This window comes from Rhinolophus hipposideros (genome assembly GCF_964194185.1).
Source record: "Rhinolophus hipposideros genome assembly, chromosome: 16".
NCBI lineage: Eukaryota > Metazoa > Chordata > Mammalia > Chiroptera > Rhinolophidae > Rhinolophus > Rhinolophus hipposideros.
In genome coordinates this window covers 49,090,533-49,098,277 of record NC_138062.1, presented here as the reverse complement: position 1 = coordinate 49,098,277, position 7,745 = coordinate 49,090,533, and the positions used below count along the sequence as shown (strand labels likewise).

The window sequence follows — 7,745 nt, the reverse complement described above, 5'->3', positions numbered from 1 at the left end:
ACAGTTTATTGTGTGAATTGGGGAAAAGTGGCAAAGAGGATTCTGGCAGAAAGGACGATGTCCCGGGCTCTGTCGTGTACAGAGTGCAACGTGGAGCCCTCCGCACCTCCCTGTCCTCAGCTGTGACATGGGGACAGTGAAGGAGAGAGCCCTGCTGCGTGCCTATAACCTGCCTGACCTGGGGCAGGCAACAAGTGGGGGTGTTTTCTTCAGTGTCATTACTTTTATTAACGACACCCTCAGCAGGGTTTTATGAGGCTTCCATGAGATGGTGTGTTAGCTTGGGTTGCCATAACAAAGTGTGACAGACTAGGTGGCTTAAACAACAGACATTTGTTTTCTCACTGTTCTGGAGGCTGGCAGTCCAAGATCAAGGTCTGGAAGGGTTGAGGTGAGGCCTCTCTCCTTGGCTTGTAGACGGCCACCTTGCTCATGTGGCTTTACTCAAGGTCCTCATGTGGCCTTTCCTCTGTGCATTCCTGGTGTCTGCCTTTTACTAATGAGGATACGATGGGTCCACCCGTAGTTACCTCTTTAAGGACCTTGTCTTCAAATACAGTCACACCGGGAGTTAGAACTCCAACATAGGAATTTTGAGGCGATGCCATTCAGTCCGTGACAGATGGTCAAGGGTCTGGCCCACAGTAGCTGTTCAACAGCTGTTAGTTCATCTCCTTGGCTAATAGTTTGCCTTGAGATATTAAAAAAATTTAAAACTCTTTAAAGTCTAGGAATTTAAAATTTAAAGTCTAGGAAGGCTGACCTTGAGAACTGCTTCAAAGAGACTTTGCCTCCTGAGGTTCCACAGTAAAGTATTTGGAAGTGGGTGGTGGCTTCCACCCCAGCATCTCAGTTTCAGACTTTGACAGCCCCATGAATCCCCTGGGGGTCTTGGCGAAGTGTGAATTTAACTTAGAGTGGGAGCGCAGGCTGCAGTTGTGCTGCATTTCTAACCAGCACGCAGGGATTGCCTATGCTGCTGGTCCCTAGACCACACTTTCAGTAGTGATGGCCTATGCCGTTCATTAAATAACAACTAGCGCTGTCTCTGGCTGCCGCAACGGGAGGCGCCGTCACCGCGTCCGCGTATCTGCAATGGGTGGTCGTGCACAACTGCTCCACCTTCCTGATCAAAAGGAACAAGCAGACGTACAGCATGGAGCCCAGTAATCTGAAGTCCTGCAACTCCTTCCGCCACAACGGGCTGATTCACTGGAAGAATCAGTGGGCCCCCGGCTGAGGTCATGAAGTGGAGATCCGGCCAGCCAAAGCCGGCCACCTCCTATGTGCGGGCCACCATCAACAAGAACACCCGGGCCATCCTCAGATCATCCAGCACATGATCTGCAAGAACAAGTACTGCCCGGACCTGCACATGGTCAGCGCCATCCTGCGCAGCCAGAAGCCCCTGACGCTGATGAGGAGGTGGCCTCGCCCCACCAAGAGCTCCTGAGCACCTCCCCCGCCAAAGCAGTAGTGCATAAAACTCAGCCAAAAATAAATAAGTAAATAATAACAACTAGTCACAAGTGACTATTTCAGTTTCCATCTCAATTAACTAAAATGAAAACCCCAATCCCTCAAAGTAGCTACGTTTCAAGTGCATTTCATTGCAGAAAGCTCTAACTGGGCAGCACTGCATGGAAAGGAGAGGGTGTAAGCTTTTTTAGTCAAGGGCCTTCATGAGTTTCCCTGGGGCAGCTGTAACAGATGGCCACAAACTTCACAGCTTAAAACAGCACGAATTTATTATCTTATAGATCTACAGGCCACAAGTCCAAAATAGGTGTCACTGAGCTACAATCAAGGTGTTGGCAGAGGTGGTTCTTTCTGGAGACTCTAGGGGAGAATCTGTTTCCTTGCCTTTTCCAGCTTTTAGAGGCTGCCCTCATCCTTGATTCATGGCCCCTTCCTCCTTGGTCCAAGCCAGGTGGCGCATGCCCAGCACACAGTAGGTCCTCACTGCTGAGGCCTGTCCTGAAACCTGGACACCGGAGCCAGTTCCAAATTCAGAACTTATCCCACTTGCCAGCTGCACGCCCTGCATGTGACAGGATACCGCCAAGGCATCTGGGCTGGTGCACACTCATCAGAGTGATATTTCTGTTGCAAAACACCCAACATTCACTCAAAGTTGGACAAGCAAAGACTATAAACAGACAAGCTTTGCCAAAAAACGGGTTTGCTGCAAAATTAAGAGATGTAGCTTTCAGAATTTGGGGGTTCTGGTATGAATGGTGGGGCAGGATTGCGGGCCTGTGCTGTGAGTTCCTGTCCTGACTCATTGGGGAGTTGCCCTTCCTCATTAGGCATCAGTTTCTCCATCTGTGACAGGGACGGCTGGGGACCAGGTACTCACCAGGACTTGATTCTCCCTCGTCTCTGTAGCCTACAGTACGTTTGTAGGAAATGCTTTCTGGAGCATGTTTGCTTCTTGTGGGTTACAACGCCATACCTGTGTTCCTGAGAAGTTCCATTGGCCAGTTTGAAGTCTTTTGTTGTGGCTTCTATGTGCTTCGTCTCCTCGTTTCTTGACACCTGCCCTTTGGCCTTTGTCTCTTCCTTGGGGAAATAGCTCATACCCGATTTGGTTCATGTGTTTCCCTGCAAATCTGGGAACCCTGAGCTCTGGGCTGGAGTTGTCTCCTGCCAAAAATCCAGCCACATGAGTTTGGCAAGGTTACACCTCTAAAGAGCAAGAACCAGGTCACCTAGTTGGATAGTTAGGTGACCGGTGTGATAGGCATGGAGGAAACTTACTTAGGGGTGGTGAGAAATAAGGCTCACCAGGAACATGCGCAGTGCATGCATATGGCATGTATCAGCATGTGAAAGGTGTGATGTGTGGTGTGTGACGAGGACCTTGGAAGACCAAGGGCTTAGGTGAGATGAAGTGGGCGACTACCGAAATCTTTACAGTAGGAGACAAGAAGATTTCAAACCCCGTGTCAGAAAGAACCGCCTGGAGCAGAAAAGGCCAATCTTGGGTAAAAGCCACAACAAATTTGTAGTTTATCCTGCAGTTCCTTTACTAAGAAAACAAACGATGACTTTATTTTATTTCTGTAGACACTTAAATGAAATGTTTTATCAAAACCATTCACTAGAGAATTAGAACAGTTACTGATTTTGGTTCTTTGCTTCATGAGAGTAATTGAGGGAATATAAAACTGCACTAAGCAAAATAATAGCCTCTAATCTACTAATCAGACAATTACAGTGAAATAATCTAATCACCTGACTGTCCCAATCAAGTCTTTAGATTATTTGAACATTTCAAATAGATGACACAATATTTTAGCAAATTTTTGAGGTCTTCTTAAAAAGAGAAATAAAACAAGAAGAATAATTTTGTGACTACAAACCAAAAATAGACAAAATGAATTTTATAGTTTCCAAAGTATATTACCTGGTTTGTCTTTTGAAGAATTAAATATAAAAGGAGATGAATACAAGCATTCCTGTAGCTTCTAGAAAAAGCATGGGCAGCAGTGGAAACATGGACTTAAAAGAAAGGTTGATCTTTTATTTCTTGTGTGTGTGTGAAGGTTATATGTGCTGTGTTGTTTTTATATATGATTATTCTTTATCCTGTGCTTAACTGAATTAAGATCATTGTAATAGAAAAGATAAAGTCAAAAATAAAAAATTGCTGTCTGGGTGTGTGTGTATAGCAGATTGGAGGAGAGACTAGTCGGCAGGTGAGAGGATTGGGGCTCAGTTCAAGAAGACAAGAACACAGGAGACACATGGCCAAAAACAAGCGTGAGGCAAGAAGGGCACAGGAGTTCAGTAGCCATGAAGTGCAGAGAGAAGAGTTCAGAAGCTAATCTGGCCTGGAATCCCAGCTGCCCTACTGGTGTTAGAGGCTGTGGGTGAATCTTCACTCTTCAACCTAAGGCTCCTCCTTGTGTGTCACTTGAGGATCACAGTAGCAACTGTGTCTCAGTCAGCTAGTGCTGCTTAACAAATGACCCCGATACTAAATAGCTTAAAACATCTATTATTTACTTATAGTTCTGTGGGCAGGAAATTGGCCAAGGCACGTATTTGGCACCTCAGCACGGATGGCCCAGTTGGCTGGGATTAGGCGAGTGGGGCACATTGTTCTCTGTTTCTGGGTTTCTTATTCTCCTCCATGGAGGCCCTGGGCCTTCTTGTCATGTGTCCCTCCAGCACAGTCACCAGATTCTGACACAGCAGCTGCATGCTCCCAGGACTACAAAGGCAGATGCTGTCGGGCTGCCACCTTTTTTTTTTTGAACAGCTTTATTGAGATAGAATTCACATCCAGCTCACCTTTTTAAAGTGTATGATTGGTTTTCAGTATATTTAGTGTTATGCAGCCATCTAGTTCCAGACCACAATCTAGTTCCAGAACATTTTTATGACCTCTAAAAGAAACCCTGTACCCATTAGCAGCCGATTTGAATTCTCCTCTTCCACCCACCTCTGGCAACTACCAATCTACTTTCTGTCTTAATGAATTTGCCTGATCCTGACATTTCATATAAATGGAGTCATATAAGATGTGGCCTTTAGTATTTGGCTGCTTTCACTTAACATGATGTTTTCATCCACATGGTAGCTTGTGTCAGTGCTTCAATCCTTTTTATGGCTGCGGCATATTCTATTGTATAGATGTACATTTCATTTATCCACTCATTTATTGATGGGCATTTGGTGTTTGCTCCTTCATCTATTATGAATAGTGCTGCTGTGGACAGTTCCCTGGACAAGTCTGTGTGTCAGTTTTCTTGGGGATATTCGCAGGAGTGGAATTTTGGGTGGTGTGGTAACTGCCAGGCCTTCTTTAAACTTTAGTCTGGACTGGGCAGGGCGTGGCTTCCACTGCATCCTATAGGCTAAAGTGAGTTGCAGGCCCCACCCAGAGTCAAGGGGAGGGACTGACATAGGGCCTGACTGTCCAGAGGGTTCATCAGGGTCCTCATGTGAAGCCCTCAGTGGGGAACATGACATGTAGTAGGTACTCAATAAATGTTATTCTCTGTAATTATTATTATTGTTATTACTAAGAGTAATACAAAACTGGGGCAATAGGGAAAACACAAACTGTTAGGATTTAGATTGACATCCATCACTCAGCCTGACGGCAAATCCATCTTCCGGATTGGGTAGATTATGGGCACACTTGAGATTAGCGTTCCCTGAGTCTGAAGATGAGAACCTGAGGCTACTAGAGGTCAGGATAACCCGGCACTGGATGAGATGACCAGAAGGCACGACATGTTCATTCTAAACAATGTGGAGCTGCAGGCAAAAGTATCAGAAGAATCATCACCTGTTCTCCCTGTCAGAGACAACTACTGTAGATATTTTGGTTTCTTTCCTTCCAGTAGTTTTTCTATGCATCATGTACATACCTATATATATTAATAAAAGTAAAATTAAGATCATAATGTATATACATGTTGCATTTTATCACTTAGTATTAAGTTGGGAGCATTTTTCCATGTTTTCAGTACTGGTTTTTAATGGCTTTGTTATCTATCTAGCTGTTATCTAGCTATATGTCTTTTTATGTATTTTCAAAGTGGGATCTACAGTAATATACAGCGTGGGAAATTTCCGCTACCCCCATCGGAGTTATCGATTTTTTTGGTCTCTCCCAGTCCATAACCTTCCCATTTTCATGAATTGACCCCCCGTTTATTCATGTACTCCCCTTTTACTGGATACTTCAGTTGCTTCCACTCTTTTGCTCTTATAAATGATGCTGTGACCTCCCTTGTACATACGTACACATTTATCTATATCTGATTGGTTCCTTTGGGAAAATTTCTGAAAGTTGTGAGACATTGGGTCAGAGGGTATGAGCATATTGGAACACTCTCAGTTGAAGTGCTGCCTTCTTGTCAAACATTTTTCCTGGACCACCTGTCCAGAAGGGCTTTCCCCACCTTACGGCTCCTGCTGCACTTTGCTCGGACAGTACAATTAAAATATTGTATTAATGGGACCCCGACTTGATTCCAGTGCTTGGCTTCAAAATTAGATCCTCAGGAGCAGGCTTTATTCATGTTTATATCCCACTTGAAAGCACGATAAAAATTGTCCCTTCTATCTTTGAAAGTCTTCCTAAAAGCAGTGACATTTCAGGGGCTTTTCAAAACTGTTGAAATTGGTTTCAGTTTTAAAGTAAACAGGACTTGCTGCAAAGCCAAGCAGAACCCTGAAACCTCTCTCTAGGTACTTCTGAGATCAGTGATATGGCTGAATGAGTTAATAGGAGAAGGTGGTTTTTAAAAATTTCCACCAGACTGTTAAACTCAGAGCAAACATATGGGTCAAAGTGAGGTGGTGGATTTGCTCACATTTGTTTTTCCTATCAATCACTGGAACGCTTACATACATCATTGGGATAAGTCCAGTAATTTCCTCTCCTTTAAATTGCCCACCTCCCAGGGGTTTGTGTTGAAAGGGTACAGCTGCTTTTTCCCTTCAGCAATGAGTCTGCCTAGTGCGTTGCTGCTGTTGCTCCTTGCCGTCACACGGTGTCGCTGTTGAACACTTGTCTTGTGCAGTTGTGGGCGCCCTCCAGCTCTTGACTTCCTTCTGGGATGCCCTTGCTAGTCTGCCAACGGAGGAGGCCACTCTCACTGCCAAGAGTGCCTGGGCATGCTCTGCACTCAGGTCCTGAAACTACATTCCCTCCCACTTCCATGGCAAGAGCAAGTCATGGACTTAGAGCCACTTCCTCTCCCTAATCTTTGGGGGGCTGCCTAAGAGATGAGGCAGCTTTCCCAAGGACATTTCAAGCACAAAAGATCTTGTCCTCTCAGATTGGTGGAACCAATGGTCTCTGTATCTAAGTTAAGGGACATATCATGGGGAAGAACGATTACAGCACGAGGATTTACCTTGAGCCCCATCTTTGCGTAAGATTTCAAATATCTTGAAAGCAGAAGGTCAGCTAGATGAACTTCAGTATCTACCATGGATGTAAGAGAAGCCGCTAACTTTCAAAACTGTTCAGTGGCGATCTTTCTTTACCATGACAAGCTTACTTTGTATATACAGTAAGTCCTCAATATTGTCAATAAATTCTGTGACTTTAAGCAAAATGACATATAATGAGACCAGTTTTAACCTAGGCTAATTGATAAAAAAACGAGTTAAGTTCCTATGGCATCTCATCATGACGAAAACGTTTTGTTACCTTATTTGAGGACATGCTGTATGCTAAATATGGAATGAAACTCTGTGTCCATGTGCATCTTCATGTGTAGAAAGTATTATATTTAATAAAATACTTTTTTCATTATTTATTGAGCCCCCACTGTGTGCCAGGTCTGTGGAACTGAACCGCATACGTATGTTTGGGTTTGTGTATTCAGCTGCTGTGTATCTGATGAGACATTCACTTACTTCACAAATATTTAATAAGCACCTTTCTATCTACTGGGGCCACGGAGTTGAGTCGGTACCCTTGTGGAGCTCATAGTCATCTTAATGTTTCTTCTTAGTTTAAAAAAAGCAGGTAAGTTGAGTGCTTTCCAGTTTTTTTAAGTAACCTGACCCATGCAAAACAAATGGTTTATTCCCTGATTTAAAAAAAAATAAGATGTTGTACATCTAGTTAGAAATTTAAGAGAGAGGCAGGACCGGATTATACTTGGGGGAGAAGCTTGTTTATTTTGCTTATCTGAAGTAAGAAAGAATATCTCTAAGTGGGCAGATTTCCAACTTGGAGCATGTACACAAAGCACCTCATGCTAAAGAGA

The 7,745-nt window shown here is 44.1% G+C and overlaps 1 pseudogene across 1 annotated transcript; it reads left to right on the top strand.

The window, feature by feature from the left end:
- The first annotated feature begins 1,036 nt into the window (after nucleotides 1–1,036).
- On the top strand, nucleotides 1,037–7,277 carry LOC308509339 (large ribosomal subunit protein eL28-like; annotated as a pseudogene). The gene has a single exon. The product of its transcript is annotated as a large ribosomal subunit protein eL28-like (transcript).
- The last annotated feature ends 468 nt before the right edge of the window (nucleotides 7,278–7,745 follow it).